Source organism: Marmota flaviventris, chromosome 12, assembly GCF_047511675.1.
Source record: "Marmota flaviventris isolate mMarFla1 chromosome 12, mMarFla1.hap1, whole genome shotgun sequence".
Taxonomy (NCBI): Eukaryota; Metazoa; Chordata; class Mammalia; order Rodentia; family Sciuridae; genus Marmota; species Marmota flaviventris.
Window position 1 is genome coordinate 107,160,904 of NC_092509.1, and position 17,522 is coordinate 107,178,425.

The 17,522-nt window shown below is 37.9% G+C and overlaps 1 protein-coding gene across 6 annotated transcripts in view; it reads right to left on the reverse strand.

The window, feature by feature from the left end:
• The window catches only part of Pou2f1 (POU class 2 homeobox 1), a 151,833-nt gene that overhangs the window by 120,641 nt on the left and 13,670 nt on the right, over window positions 1-17,522 (reverse strand). For 4 of the 6 annotated variants that reach the window (XM_071600358.1, XM_071600357.1, XM_071600356.1 and 1 more), the window contains exon 1: window positions 3,144-3,606. The exons of 1 other annotated variant lie outside the window; for it this stretch is intronic. The gene's annotated coding sequence lies outside the window, so the exon portion shown is untranslated. Of the gene's footprint in view, window positions 1-3,143; window positions 3,608-17,522 lie in introns of those variants that run through there. One more of the 6 variants, XM_071600361.1, reaches the window with a different exon arrangement.

The following is a 17,522-nucleotide window of genomic DNA, read 5'->3' on the forward strand; positions in this document are numbered from 1 at the left end:
GCCTCAAAACAAAGATCTGTATAGCTATAACCACCCAGACCCTAACGTACTAAAGAAATTCACTTGGCCTCTTCAGAGCTACAAAGTCATTGTGCTGCTATGTCCCTAAGAGTTTCACAAATATAAAAACAACAAATCCTTGAATACACAGGCACTTAGTTTGTCCAAAGACCATCATTTCTCAACTTTCTGTTGGCCTAAGTGAGACACATGGTACAACATCACTGAGCTGAAATGTGAGATCTAGATTCTAGTCTCAGCTGTCACTGGCAGATGCATGCTTACGGCAGGTTCACCCAACCTTGAGCATGGAGCTCAAGGTTATTTGGTGTGAATATCCCCACAAATTATTCATGTAAAGATTTATGTTGTGTCCACCATCTATTCTCCTCTTTCAAACAACAATCTTCATTTCTATATCAGTTAGAAACCTATCAATTTATTTCAAAGGACAGAAAACCCCAATGCAAACTAGGCGAAAGTCGTAACTGGAAGTCAAGCAGAGCACATGTCAGACAGTGAAGGCGTCCTCAGAGCCATAGGTGCACACAACTCTCGGCCTGTTTCTCCTTATTTTGACTTTATCCTCCAGCTTCCCCTCGAGTGGTGGCCAGGTGACTGCACCACTCCTGCCTTTCATGACCCCAAGGCTTAATTACAATGTGGATGCTTCATCCCACAGCACACAATGACCGGCTGTGGCCACCAGAACCAATAGGTGACCTGGGACCACTAGTAGGCAAGACCTAAAGGGAGCAACCCTGCGGCAAAAGCATGACGGGCTCCCTATATCTCACCAAAGGCCACCATTGCATTGGGGCACCTGTTCCTACCAGCTGCATCCCCAGACCCCATTATTTTCTTTTAAAACCTAATCAACCCCTGGAAACCTCATCTTATGTTTGGTAAATCTCCCATGCACTTCATGTGGGTGAGAAATCACTGTCTTCCTCATCTTCAAAAGCAATCTGTCTCCAGTGCTAAAAGACCCCCTCCTTGCTTGTTTTTTCTGCTCTGCTTCTCCCCCAACTGTGACGCCCCAGGTGAAAACAATGGTTCTGTTTTGGTTTATTGTTCTTGTTTTTTTTTTTTTTTTTTTTTTTGGGGGGGGGGCGGAGCTGGGGATCAGCCGGCTGGGGTGGGCCAGTACTCTACCTTGAGCAGAGAACCTCTGCCTCACTCCTGCCTGGATCATTCTGATCAACTTCCAGCCCTCTCCCTGCCTCCAATCTCCTTGCACCATTTACAATTTATGCTCTATTCAGTCACCTGTGACCTTTCTATCATAAGAGTAGATGTTCAAGTTCAAGTCTCCTATTATTCTCCCTCTTCCATGTTCATTAAGGTCTCCTTGCCTTTGGCAGCATAAAAACAACTTTATTTCCAACTGCCCTTACCCTATAGTTGAATCATGCCAATTAGCTATAATTTCCAAAACTCAGTAAGCAGTTTCATATCTCCATTCTTTCCTTCAAATCACTCTCTGGACTGGAATTCACTTGTGATAATCTCTGGATTCAAGGGGTCCCCCTACTCAAACATCTGACAGAATGAGATTCAGCTGTTTCTACTCTTATGACATCTTCCCTGGATTCCCAGAAGGATTCTTTTTGTATCTTCACAGTAGCCTCCCATATAGGCAGGAGATATGTTCAAAGAGCCCAGAGGATGCCTGAAAGAGTAGATGTACCAACCAAATCCTATACATACTATATTATCTGCCCTACATATCTACCTGTGGTAAAGTTTAACTTAAAATCGGGCACAGAGATAAACAACTAATAGTAAAATAAAACAATTATAACAATACAGTGTCAGGGGCCGTCCATGGGTTGCATGTGGGTCACCGCACGTGGAAGCCTTGTGGATAGAGACATCTGGTGTCTAGGAATGTCCAATGGATATTTCCACTGGTCAATTGCCCAGGGACAATGTGAATCTCTGTCCCACGCTGCCGTGGCCCATACAGCACCTGAGATGGGTATGACTGCCAAGATGTCAATCAAGCTGCTGACTGCAAGACATCAAGCAAGATTCCGCCCTTGAAACCTTATCCTTGCCTTTGATGTAGCCCCTTAAATAAACCACCTGAGCCATTTTCCCTTTGTCTAGTTCCAGAACCCAATGGACTAGATCTATCAGGGGCTTCACTTTTTGTAAACATATTTCTGAGTATTTGTGCTTTGTTATTTATTAATTACTTGAGATTCTAAGTTTTAGGGTAGCTTGGCTTATCCTGGGCAGGAAGAAGAACCCCTTAATGAGATTCTGGTCATCCCCCCACCATAATACAGTGTAGTAAAATTTATGCTAATGTGATTTCTCAAAATGTCTTATGTTATTGTAGATCTCAGCAATCTCAGAAAACAATTTTTCTTTCCTTAAATCAATAAATTTTACTTTTTCATTTGAAACATTTTGCTGCTTCTCTATGGCATTAGCAAACTGACAGAATCACCATTCTTACTCTTTGGGGCCATTATTAAGACAAATAAGTACTGAATACAAGCACACTGATTCCAGACAGTCCATGACTACTAAGTAACCAAGGTAAGGGTAGTATATACAGAGTGGACACATTGGGCAAAGGATGATTCACACCCTAAGCAGGATGCAACAAGATGACACAAGATTCCATTCTGCTACTCAGATTAACATGCAATTTTAATGAATATTTCTGTAATTTTCTACTTAATATTTTCAGACTGAAGTTGGCCATGAATAAGGAAGGACTTACTATGATCTCTCATAGCATTTTTCTATTCACAGATTTGCCCTATTCCTGTGGTTCTCAGAAGCAAGCATGAATCAAAATAATTTTAAAACTTCTATAAAAATACAGATGCCTGGGCTCACAGAATATCAAACCTACCAAACCAGAATCTCCTAGATGAAAAACCAGACCTGCACACTATGTAAAAAAGCTTCAGGGTGATTCAAGTTACCTAACTTCATTTTCTAGGTAAAAATGCTAACCAATCATAATCTGCTTAAAGATTCATATTATTATGAATTATAGTCATAAAAAAATCACCCAAGAAAAGAAAATGAACCATGGGCATCCCAGTTAATTTTTTAAAATTATTCATTAGGTGAAGAGTAGTGGAGGAGACAGATTTAAAAAAAAAAAAAAAAAAAATTACCTGAATCACATCTTCTCTGATAACCAAAAGCTGTACATTATCCGTAGGTTAATTTGCTGAAGCCAGGGATGATAATGCTCCTGATTTTAACTTCAAGTTCTTCAATGGTTAAGGATCTGGCTGCTTTTTATCAAGGCATAATAAAATAAATATTGCCTTCTTCATATGCCACATGCCAAGAATCAAGATACATGAGAAACACAATTATAGCATGAATCAAAGTTGGGCAATACACAAAGAAACACCATTTTTCTGACACCAAAATTCAATTTAAGCATTTTCTGCCCATATTCAGAGTCAGACACTAGTTCTGTTGGACAAGTAAAGTGAAACCAGAGGCACAGTGGCTGCCCTCAGGAAGCTGAGAAACCAACACTGCAGCTCAAGCACACTGGCACAACACTCAAACAAACATACATCACCCAGAATGAGGTTGCCGAACGCTTCACTTGTATTCCATCAAAACCTTTAAGTCAGATTACTATCCTGATTAAATTTTTAAAAACAATACTAAGGCATTTTCCTGGTTTGAAAGAGCATGATCAAAAGACTCTTCAATAACTGAATAATGTGTGAACAGGTTTTAAAAAATAAAAAGTGTCACTGAAGCAAATGATTTCACAATATGATACATAAATCTGAAATGTTTTGTGCAAGGACCTAACCAAGTCAGAAGAAGTTCCATTCTGCATTCTATTTCAAAACTAAACAGATAGGGCTGGGGTTGAGGCTCAGTGGTAGAGCTTGCCTAGCATGTGTGAGGCACTGGGTTCAATCCTCAGCACCACATATAAATAAATAAATAAAGGTCCATCAACAACTAAATATTTTTTTATAAAACTAAACAGATAAATCAGACTGTCAAGAATACAAACAATAACTTTTACACTGTTGTGGGACTGTAAGTTGGTACAACCACTGTGCAAGTCAGTGTGAAGGTTCCTCAAAGACTAAGCACAGAACCACCCTATGACGAGCAGCTGCACCACTGCTCCTATGTACCCTGAAGAATTAAAGTCAGCCACACTCCAGTGATACTGCCTACCCAGGTTCTAAGCAGCACAAGTGACAGCAGCCCAACTATGGAACCACACCAATTGTCTATCAATGGATGAGTGGATAAAGAAATGCAGATATATATAATTAAGTTTTACTCAGCCATAAAGAATGACATTATTCATCTGCAGGAAAATGGATGGAATTTGAGGACACTGTTAAGCAAAATAAGCCAAACACACAAGGTCAGGGGTCCTAAGTTCTCTCCCCTATGTGGAAGGAAGAAAGGAAAAAGGAAAAGAAAGAGGAGGAGGGTCTCATTAAAATACAAGGGAGATCAGTAGAGTAGAGGAAAGAGAAGCAGGGGAGGAAGAAGGGAAGGGAAAGGGGAAATACTGGGGAAAGATATTGGCCAAATAATCCCATTGTGTGCATGTCCTAAAGTATAACAATGAATCCCACCATTAGGTGCAACTATAACAGACCAATGAAAAATATGGAAAAAGAAAAAACTAAACTGATAAAAATTCTTACATGCAGCTAGAGCCGGAATGTTCCTGAAGTTGCCTTTTTTTTTCCCCTAGTTGCATCAGAAAAGCAAAGAGGGAGGGAGGGAATAGGGAAGGTAGGTTAGTTGGCTAATCATAGTAAAGACAAAAACTTTCCCTCAGCCAACCCAGTGAGTGACAACCTGATACCAAGTTAAAAAAAAGAGGGAAAATAAAACAAAAAACAACAACCAAAAAAAGCCTAAGATGAATTCTATTTCTTTAAAATAAAAAATTCTTGCCAAGAGTAGTAGCAGATCCCTGTAATCCCAGTTACTTGGGATTCTGAGGTTGGAGGGTTGTGAGTTTGAGCAATTTTGTAAGTCTCCAAAAATAAGAAAAAAAAACTTTACCAAATTTCACGCTGAAAAAAAATAAAACTAGAGAAATAAGAGAATGAAAAAGGATAGTGGGAAAAATGGCAACTTGTTTGACAAAAGAGTTGTTTAGTAAATCATTATAGAATCCACAAAGGCTAGAAGTTTTGTTTCTGTTCCTAACCCTCAAGTATAAATTCTTGGGCTGATGAGAAATAAAAACATAGTAATTCAAACCATTAAACGTAATACTGTAGGCTTTGCTTTGAAATAAAACTCTTGTTCTCCTAAGTGAACCTGTCCCTTGATAATCAAGTTTGTCCAAGTTTCATAAGCATTTCATTAGGAAATTCATCATAAAGTGCTCTTTGGGTCACCAGATTTTAAAATACGCATTGTAATGAACACCGTGGTACAATAAAACAAGATATTTTTTAAAAACCTGAAGGCCCAATTAAATTATGTAAACTTAGTTAGATGTACACATAAATCAGTCAATACCCAAAGCCCCTGGCAAAATGCCAGCCAGCATGTCCTGGGCACAGGAACCAGACCCTCCATCCTAGAGGGATGCATGCTTTTCCTCCTGTCATCACACAGGAGATCAGAAGTCACAGACCAGTTATACATGTCAATCTGATTCAGCTACAAGCAAGAAACTATCACACTGAACATCATGATTAAAGAAATTTAAAAGTATTTTTAATAATCAGAACTACTTTGATTTATTTTGCCACTTGTGGCTCAGTTATGAACATTCTTTAGTGTGAAGTTAACAACAAAGTAAAAAAAAAAACTATAATAAAAGCTGCAACAACTGCATAATTATTCAGAACATAGTAATTTGGTTTGTATTTTCATATTATCAGCAATGGATTATAACATGGGGCTCATTTTCAGTAAGAAAAAATTAACATTAAAGACAGAATTGGAGTCTTAAGTCCCCCTACAAAACCTTGCTATTAGTGACTCCTGAATGGACTTCAATATGACCAACTGCGTAAGAACAAGATTTTGGATAGGGCTTTGGAAAATGTGCTTGAATTCTTCAAACATGTCTGTTACTCTTGACTGCTGTTTTGTAGGCATATTCTACAGATAGACTGCAGAGAGACTGTGCTTCTCTTTTGCAAAGACATAACACAAAAAACCTTGAGTTTTTGGTTCTAAAACATACTATCTACAGAAATCTATTCAGATAATCTTAATAGCAAATAGGCTGACCTTCATTTGTAGAAACTTCTAGAGAGACTCTTTTATAAGAGGTAAGAAAACACATTTTAAAACATGGAGAAAACTGCCAAATCTCAAAAAAGAAATACACTGATTTAAATAATCAAGACATTTAGAGCAAACAGGAAACAGAGAACTGAACTGTCTTATCACATTATCCACTGTGATGCTGCTATACCATCTATTCGGTGGTGAAAAAACGAGTGTTTTAACCCACTTTGCAAAACCCAGCACAGAGGGTTTTGCAAAGTAGATTAACATACCTATAGCCAGTCCAACCAGCTCAGATCTGTCCCAGGCGAGGTTTCAAGTACAACCCTTGAATGGAAAAAGGCCATTTTCCCTAGAACTCAATATAGAAATCATAAAAGAAAATAAAACTTCCCCATTAATATTTTGAAAATGCCTCTCCAAACTTAGTGTTTAAGTATATTTCTCAGTATATTTTTCTCAAGAAAATAAATACATGAATTTGATAAATATTAGGTGTTATTTATTATAGTATAAATGGATTCAGGTTTAAGACTAATAACCCATGATCTACTCATATAATACATCTCTCTCACACAACACACAAAACAATTCATTATTATATGAAAATGTTGTACCATTTTTAAATCCTTACTTATCTTGAGGAAAACAATTCTGAAGCTACTACAATAAAGTATTGGTTTTGCTTTTAGAATCCCAACAAAAAAACCTAGTTTATATATGTGGATTCATTTTACTGATGCTCCCAAGGCTCTGATCCCAACCTAACTTCTATCTTCCTCAAAACTCTTCCCTGGCTCGTCCTCCCTTGCTAGTCACCTGGGCTGGGTCTACACCCTTCAACCATTTGTTCACAGGCTACTGTGACTTTAAGTGGACTTAGCTGTCCCCTCGTCCCTCCCCTCAACTGAACCAAGTCCTTCCAGGATTGAAGCTTTCTGATTATAGTTCAGGGAACTACTAAAAATAAGTGAAGTAATGTTTATAAATCAGTGTAACATGGCACCTGATGGATTTTAGACCATAAATGTCAAATAAATGAATTAACCAGTCACTGTAGCCTTTGATGACTGATTTATGCTTTCTTGAAAAGCACCAAGAAAAACAAATTCATCTTTTGAGTTGATCTACAAACTTAACATCTTATCTGTCATTTATAACTATGCTATAGCTAAACAACTTAAAAAACACACTACTTACCAAGTTCTTAAAGAGCACTGCACATCCAAAAAATAACAATTTCCCAGTGTTTCTTAAATTCAAAATATGCACACATTATTCTCATAACTAAACCATTCCAAAATCTGACAACAAACTAAAAGGAGTAAAGCTGTTTTTACAGTGTAAAGGAAAATAGTAACTGGTAACTACACCTCTTCACAATCCACACATCACCCTATCACCAGCAGTTGATACTTTCCCTCCCTCCCAATCAGAAACTGAGTAGTGTCCATGGCTGACTTCCCTCCACATGTAACCCTAAAAAAATTACAGACAGCAAAATTTAAACAACATTCAAAACTAAATGGCATTTTACTTGCATTTTTTTGTTTAAGCCAACTTTTCTTTCTTTCTTTTTCTTTTTTGGTGTACTAGGGATTGAACTCAGGGGCACTCAACCACTGAGCCACATCCCCAGCCCTATTTTTTGTATTTTATTTAGAGACAGGGTCTCACTGAGTTGCTTAGTGCCTCACCACTGCTGAGGATGGCTTTGAACTCGTGATCCTCCTGCCTCAGCCTCCTGAGCCACTGGGGTTCCAGGCATGCACCGCTGCACCTGGCTAAGTTAATTTTTTAAAGTACACCTTTTCAAAGGTACATAGGAAGGTATATATAAAAGCCAAGCTATGTTTCTGTGTTTCCTTTCCTTTTCCTGTAAGTCAAAAAGATATGCTTTACTTAGGTTACTGACCAACAACAGAATTCCTACCCCAAAGTTAGTAATATAGAATGACATATACCAGATCATTACATTATCAACAGAATAAAAGAATCTATAAACAATTCCATATTCCACTTAAGACAGAAGCTAATAAGCACTATAACACTCAAAATGGAAACTCGAGTAGGGATGTGGTGTTTTCAGAAATTTGCAACAATAAAAATAAGAAGAAATTTTGAAAGAAGGAACAGTTGAAGGAAAAATAAAATCGGGGTAAAGATTAAAATATATGCACTATTTTGTAAGGGCCCTTTATGAAAAAAAAATCTTTAAAATCTGGGTCATAAAACTTAACCAACACATATAACCTCACAAAATTACATTTAGCATTAAGCTTTAAAGCACCATTATTTAGTTTTCAACCTACTAATAGTTTCATGGCAACTAGACATATAAATCAATTTTTAAAAATACAGTAATGCTTCATTTCTATTAGTCCACAAAAAAAAAAAAAAAAAATCTAACCAATTCTCAGTGGGGAGGCATAGGCAAGGAAGCTGGGAGCTCAGGGTCTGTGCCCCAGCTCTACACCACCTATATCAGGGTCATCTCAGATGAGTTATTTCAGCTCTCCAAACCTGTTTCCTCATGAGTAAAAACAGTAGTACAGAAATACCTATGTCATAGACGGCGGTGAGGACTGGGAAAGTGCTCAGTAAGACAAAGTGACCAGGCTAGCATATTGTTTTATTTTGTCAATTTCTTAAAAACAGTATTACTCCTTCCATCAAATAGATACATTTTTCTTTTTTTAAGTTATATCCAAATTTAACCTTTTTAAAGTGAAGGAGAAAGGAGTGTTTTGTTTTGTTTTTTGGTACTAGGGATTGAATCCAGGGGTGTTTAATAAACCCCTGCTCACCTCCCCAACTCCATTTTTTGAGACAGTGTCTTGCTAAGTTGCTGAAGCTGGCCTTGAACTTGCGATCCTCCTGCTTCTGCTTCAGCCACCAGAGCCACTGGGATTATAAGCTTGTGCCACAGCACCCAGCTCACTTTGCTTATATTTTTATATTTGTTGGCAAAAATTTTTTAAAGTATTATTTTGTCTGGACTTTTTAGAAAGGAAAAGGTATGAAAAATAGCTTCTTGTTCAGACAGAATAGCTGATATAGAAAATTTTATAATAAAATCTTATCACAGCTTCTTAGAAAATGTGTCATATTTTGAATTTGAAATTATTTGAGTCATATAATGGCCTACTAAAATTTGTTATCTGAAACATTTTACCAACTATTCTAAAAACTATCACTCAAAATTCCTTCACTTTTACACGTGGGTTCTAGAGTTTCCTATAAGGTAACTTACACAATCATCTTCAAAAGAAAAGAAAAAGCCTGTATTGTTTCTGCTTTGCAAGAATGTGCTCCTACTCTTCTCTTCCAAGGCCTAACTTCTCTCTCAACTTCAGGCATTAAAGCTAAATAAAATTTGGACACAGTGACCTTTGACTGAGTTCTGATAAGTGTATTTCATAATACAGGATACTTAATAAAGACTGTAAAGTTAATAACCTCACTGCCTTTATTCTATAGTGGGTTCTACAGGAGAGGAAAACCAGATAATAAGAAAAGATAAAGGAGAGATGACAGGGAAGTCATTAAGAAATTTCATATACATTTCTAAAAATTTGCCTTAAATTATCCTTAACATAGGTTTACCTTTTTATTTCCTTCCCATCTGAACTCAAGCTCTCTAAAAGATCTTTGAAGCTGTATAGAACTGTCTTCATCGCTCAATCCATGGCTGTATTCTGCAGATGAAGAAATTTTAGCCCAAAGAAATTAAGATCAAACAAGCAGACAGTGGCAAAACTGGCAGTGGAAACTTCTGGGAAGCTGGACAGGAAACCAAACATTTTGACTTGTACCCTACAAGTAATGCAAACATCACTTAGATACTCTTTGTCCTCCTCTGTCAACCAGGTGTTCTAACATCCCACTACTATCATAAAATTGTGCTTCGCAATCTCATGACAATGGTAAGCTCCAGAAACTTTAGTTTTTCTAACATTCACTATTTTTCCTGTCATGTTTGTGTTATTTTCTGAAAGATGTTGCTAGAAGACAGCTATGTAATATACAGATCCTTGCCTCTAGAAAAGGGGGAGCCTCTCTTGTCACCCTCTGTGCATGGGCTTCCATGGCCCACCCACCACCTTGCCCTGGAGAAAAACTTCTCAAGGAAGGGATCACCTCCCTTCATATTCTACCAGCTGAATATACATCCAGATAAGCAGGTCTCTTAACTTTTGGGTTTCAGGGCTCTTTTAGGCTCTTATATATTATTTGACAATCCTGTGTTAAGCAGATTTCTAAGATAGTCCTCCTTCCAGGTACTCTCAACCCCTGTTATCTATGCCTCGAGTGTGGGGTGGATCAAGTAATTTTCCTCCAACAAAACTGCAAAACGGATGTCACCTCTGTGATTTTGTTGCAGAGCTATGATTTCCATTTGCTAGTGCTCCTTCCTTGCGAGTGCTCTTGGGCTCTTCTCATGTACACGCTCTGATGAAGCAGGACGGAGAAGGCCACATGGCTAGGAACTGAGAGCAGCCTTTGGCCATCCATCAAGAAGGAACTAAGGACCTCAGTCTATCAGACAGAGCCAACCACCAAGTGAGTGAGCTTAGACACAGGTCTCCACCCAGCTGAAGCTTCAACTGCTGCCTTGTGAGGGGCCTGAAGCAAAGGACCCAACTAGGCCTTGCCCACGTTCCTGACCCACAGAGACTCTCTCCAACCTAAGATGTATTCCCAGTTCCAGAGATCCAGAACCTGGTCTCACACTACCCCAGCCCTCCAACTAACTCTGTAAGCCCTACTACAAGAGGACCTTTGTTTTCTCAGGATTCTCAGAATGAGTATGAGCCTAGCAATATGATTTAGAGCATGGCAGACACGGGGACATTCTGCTTGGGTCAGTGATGGAGGCAAGATGTAGATTAGAGGGCAAAAGAACAAACGGCTCTAGGTAATGGCTGCTAAGTTCTGGGTCTGCTATGTTTAACAGCATATCTGCAGTGGTGGTCACAGTACCGATTACACATGTCCAGCAGCATGTCTGCAGTGGTGGTCACAGTACCGATTACACATGTCCAGCAGCATGTCTGCAGTGGTGGTCACAGTACCGATTACACATGTCCAGCAGCATGTCTGCAGTGGTGGTCACAGTACCGATTACACATGTCCAGCAGCATGTCTGCAGTAGTGGTCACAGTATCAATTACACATGTTTAGCAGCATGTCTGCAGTGGGGGTCACAGTACCAATTACACAAGACATGTTATAATGAAAGCAGTCGATTCTAAAACTAATTTGCTTCAAGAAAACAGTCTAGGAAATATTTAATCAGTGTGCACTATGAGCTATGCTAAAATGAATAGTACTTAGCTTCTCCCATCAAGGAGTTCTAATAACAAATTGCAACTGGAGAACTTAAGAGGGAAATTAAACAAAATCTAGTATGCATGGAATGAGAACAACATGTAACTTTAAATAAGGTAGTGATATTTCTGATAAGTAAATTCATTTAGTCTTCTACAATTTATTGCTTATCTAGGTACAGTACCTTAAAATCAAATAAGCTTTTAAAAATAAAGGCATTATTTGCTTTTTATGTTTGTAAATTTGTATGATACATTAAAAGTTGTAGCACCTGTTCATACTTGCTTTTTTACCATGACAGTTCAAGGTTATGAAAAGGTTTGAAAATAACAGCTACTATAAACTGGCAGATTTCAGTGTTCCAGTAATGTACTCAGCAGTCTTACTACACATCCTCTCCTTTAATTCTGACCACAGTTATGGGAGGAAGCACTTTTACAGATAACTTCTCAGAGTCTGGATTTTCTTAAGTTTCTTAAACAGATCCTAACACACAGTAGGCACTGAAACATTTGATGACAGTTGAAAGAAATGAACATAAAGTTTCAGAGTGGCACTAAAGAACCAACTAAAAGATAATTCCTCAAAATTTTAATGAACCAAAAAGAGTTCACTTTGCAAAACTAAGGAACATGGAGAGAACAGAAGTCTGTTTATATCACATGTTATTGACACAGGTTTCTGCATTTTGCCTACAATGTACAGGTAGAATATTTATCCTACACAAAAGAAGGTATCATTCACTTTCCTATATCGAAAGCATCATTGTACAGCAAAGCAATAAACTCTTGAAGTTCCTTCACTTGTTACTTTGCTAGTAAAAACAAATAACATTTCCCAATGTGTCTATATAAAAAGTTGAATTATGACTTCTGATTTGGGCTAATTTTTCAAAAATGGTAAATAAGTAGTTTACTTATGTGTGGAAGAAAGAATATTCTTGCTCCTCTTGTCCATCTCAGGACAAAATGCAGTCAGTTATCTAGGTTCTCGAGCCACAGACTGTTGTCCACTTATTTATCCACAGCCAACTTTGCTTTCAAATTCCTGATAGCATCACTTCATCTGCTCAAACAGCTTTTGCTGTCACCATGCGAGAAATGTCAGTCACTGCTTCAACACACTGCCATGATGAGAAAGCTCATCTTGGAATCTCTCTGTGATCTGGGTTTCTTATACCAGATGTTGTTCATGTACCAGCTTTAACAGCTTTTCAGAGACACCAAGAGCAAGGGAGTCTTTTATGAGGTCTATAACACAAAACTGGTCCCTGCCGAAGAGACCACCTGCTTGTGGTCCTCTTCCACCACTGCCCATGGTGCTCAAACCTTTACCTGTGGTGTTTATTTTGAGTCACTAAACAACTGTCGCAGCCTTGCAAACTCTTAAGTTATTAAAACCAATGCTTAATCCATCTACAATTAAAGTCCACAATTATTTTATAAAAGTAGGAGAGCAAGCAGCATTTAGAAGCATAATTATCTCAAAATATTTCACCATCCAATAGGTAACTTAAATTTCCAAAATCTGAAAAAAATAATTAATAACAAAAGAATTTCTGCTATGAATATCTTCCTTAACCAATCTAACATGTGAATCAACAAAGTCAGCATGGAAACTGGAATCAATATCCTTAAATCATTTTAAGTTAACTCCACCATGTTCTTCCTCATGGTGTTAATTATGGTTCTAGTTATGTTAACTTTTGGAAAATTACACACCTTCCTTATGCCTGTTTCCAGATCTATAAAATAATAATGCCCACCTCACACAGTGGATGTGACAATGAAATAAGGCAATTCACATAGAACACTTAGAATAGTGCTCGGCATGCTGTCAATTATTATGGCCTTAATTACTCATGTATTTGCAGTGCTGGGTATCAAACACAGGACCTTATGTATGCTAGGCAAGCGCTCTACCACTGAGCTACACTCCAGGCCCATGGCTAGTATTATTCAATAAACACACACACAGGGTTAAAAACAAACTAGATACCTTGTTAATTTACATTATCCAGAACCATTCCACCTTAAAATAGTACTGCCAACTGAAGGTACATGTTGATTAGTTTGCTGATTAATTTTAGCTCAAGCCACAGCCTTGTGTCAAATTATTTATCCATAGCCAACTTTGCTTTCAAATTCATAACAGTATCACTTTATATGCTCAAATGACTTTTGCTGACCTCATTCTTTACAGCCTAGCAGCAGCTAGGACAGAGTTGTTTGTTTGTTGCTGCTGTTATTTTAATTTTTATTTTCAGTACCAGGGATTGAACCCAGAAGCACTTTACCACTAAGCCACATCCCCAGTCCACTTTCAAATGTATTTTTTAAGCTAGGGTCTCCCTAAGTTGCTCAGGGCCTTGCTAAAATTGCTGGGGCTGGCCTAGAACTTGCGATCCTCCTGCCTTAGCCTTCCGAGGTACTGGGATTACGGGCATGCTCCACCATGACCAGCAATCAAGAGTTCTGATTCCTTCCTTTTTAAACAAAAGTTTCTAGTTATTTCATCTGTTATTAAAAAAAAAAAGATTCTACAGACAATTTGGAATCGTGTATAATTAGACAAATAGGTTACCACCAAAGACATGGTTCTGCCGGGTCCCTACTTTACACTGGCCAATGAGCAGCAGATGAGCAAAGGGGAGCCAGCCAGCTGCTACCTCCTAGCTGAGAATTTTGGGGGACAATTTCATTACAGAACAAGGAGTCCCCAAAGCTCAAGTTCCAGAAGTTCTGAATCAAAACAGATATCCCCATAGAAGGAACAATAAAAATTCTAGGGAAGGGCTTCAAGCCACTGCAAAACAGAAACTTCATTAGGACAGCAGAAGCATTTACTAAAGGTGTTTGTGGAAAGCACATGAAAAAGCGAATGAAAACAGCAGAAGACTTCCATGACTCTAGGAAACAAGTGATCTTGGAAGAAATTAATAATTTCTGCAAACGTAAGGAATTAAGTAAGGTTTAAAGTTCAGTTGGCTATTATACTGCATGTTAAATCAGGAATGGCAAAATTCCTTCTCTATTTAACTATTTTATGATTTTAAATATTACCTACAAAGTAATGAAATTACTCAAAAGGTCATAAAAAGCATTCAATTACCTCTAAGTTACAGCCAGTATTCCTTCCAACACCATTCTTTCCTTAATATTTTTAATTTCTCCACTATCCCAGAAAAACACACATTCTACCCACTGTCTGCACCCTTTGGCTTAACATCTAACATAAGGGTCTTTCTAAAGTTCTGAATCATGGCCAGCATGTTCACAGTCCTTGTTTTCCCTTAAATGCCTGTCACACACCATGGCCATTTTTATATGGAGGCATCTGTCATTTATCACTGATAACTAAGAGTACTTATTAAGATAAATTAATCCTCTTTCACACAGGCTAATATTTTTCTTACCATATATTATATTAACAATTTTATGTATAGTGGGGTTTTGTTTTGTTTTATTTTTTTTAGCTAACAGAAACTTTAATATTTTACACAGTTAAACTGTTTCCTTTTATGGCAGTTGAGCTGGGTGTCATATGTAAAGAATACGCAGTGTCTCCATTCTAATTACTCAAAAAAAAAAAAAGAACAAAAAAGTTTTTCCATGCCCAAACTAAATAAAAATCATTCCTTCTCTTGTCCTAGTATTTCTCTAAGTTTTCCTTCAAACAGTGAAATATCTAATCTCTCCACAATTAACTTCTGTATTTGGTATAAGGTGTGCTCTGACATACAATTTTCCCCCCCAAATGGATAGCCAACTGTCCTGTCCCAACACCACCTGGTCCTACCTAATGTCACTTCTAATCCATTCCAGGCTCCTAAACCCTGGTTTAATGCTAACAGAAAACTTTCAAGTCTGCATTAAGGTGATCACTTTTCAAAGTACATTGTGGTTGCCTGGAATGTTGAGTGGTAGCATTCCCTGCACCTGCTGGAATAAAAATAAAAGAGAAAGTGGGAGTGAGTGTATCAGATTTGTCTACAGTGCCAAAATAGAACCATTAAGGCACCAGCACAGTTTACCATGTGTATGTACAATTGTAGGGTGACCAAAAATTACACTTGAATTGTTGCCTCTGGACAGCACTTTTAGATATGTTATCTTGCTCTAGTAAAGCAGCAAAAACTATAGAAGGTAGGCATCACACTTATACCTAGGAGTAAACTACACCTGAGAGCATGGGAAACAGGAACACAGGAGTGGAGAGTCACAAATAATCCAGAATCTAATTTCAACCTCATCTCCTTATTTAAAAGTGGACTATTTAATCTAGTGCTTTTTTTTCTGACAGTGACAAACAGAAGGTTTTCAGGGGAGAGTGAGCCTGGATTAAGAACAGAAAAGGGGAGCTGTGGATATAGCTCAGTGGTAGAAGCTTTCTTAGCAAGTGCAAGGCTGGGTTCGACCCCCCAGCACTGCAAAAAGAAAAAGGAACAGGAAGGGAAAAAGGGAAGCCCAGAGAGAGTACACCCCAGTCAGCCTGAGAGGGGCATCCTAACAATTAGACTGCAGCATTAAGGTCCATGGCCAAGAGAGTCATCAAGCCACTCATCTGATTATAATTTAGCTTATTCCAAAACAAGATAATGGGCTGAGGATATAGCTCAGTTGGCAGAGTGCTTGCCTCACATACACAGGCCCTTGGTTCAACCCTCAGCACCAAAAAGGGGAAAAAAAGAAACCAAGATAATGTACTGCGAATAGGTAAGAATTCTCGTCTACTCTACTTCACAACGGCATTTCTCATAATGGATTAGCACAACAGGCATTGTTTCTGTCTACCATGTATCTGGTTAGCAAGAGTCAGTTCCCTTGAACTTGAGTCCCCAAAACTATGCTGATAAAACCAAGTTTCCGAGACCAGGCCTGCCAAAGAGCCTGCAGATGCTGTGTCACTCTTTGAGATGCCACCTCCGTGAACAATGAATCTCCCCGTTGGTCATCTTGTCTCTACCTTCAACATACACACGATTCAGAACTCAGTGTAACCCAGCATTCACTCTGAAAAACACTCCTTATTAGCCAACACTGCCTGGTACTGTGAACAAAGCAAGTATTTATGGAAGATGCCTAAAGAATATGCAGTGTCTCCATCCTAATTACTCCAAACCTTTCTCCTTTTAAGTCAGAAGGTTTGAGCAGCCCTCACCAGTACCCCACTGCCTCCCTGCCGACACCTGAAGGCACTCTGCAAGGCACGAGGAAATCTGTTCGGGTATCCATAGCAAAACTACTGCTTATCTGACTATTTATAAAAGTATCCCACTACTGCTTATCACACTGTTCATAAAATTTCCCTCTAATTTTAGTGTCAGAAATTGCTGATTTTCTTTAAAACAAAAGTTCTTAAATTTTATAAACATAAATTCACCAGGTGTCCTTTTCTGCTTCATCTACTAGATATGAAATCTACTAGAGAAATCTGTTCCATTAGAAATAAATGTTGGATTTTTATATTAGGTTTCTTATTGAATATTTTTATATTTTATATTATTTTGCTTTGTTGCTATAGTTCATGAATTTCTATAAGCCAACTTAAGTTTCAAGGAAAAAACAAAATGAACAAATAAATGGATAATGTTTAATACATATCTAAGAAAAGATTTAATTAAGGGGTCAGGGGGGAAAAAGTCATATTCAAAGTCAAGGGAAAGTAGGGATTTTCCAGAATACAGTATATAGATTGAAAAAAAAAAAAAAAAGTCAACTCTCAATTAGGGAAATAGAGGAAGAAGAATTATGGAAAGAAAGGGAAGGAAAGATCAAATAACTTTTTATTTATAGAAATTAGACCAACAGTAGTATAAAATGACTGGAAACTTAGTCAAGCTTACATATGATATTTATAAACATTTACTATTCCACAGACATCATTCAAAATGGCAGAAACAACACAATGACATTTGGTAAAGAAAACACAAAAGTTACTTGATAAAAATGGCCAAAAGGGTT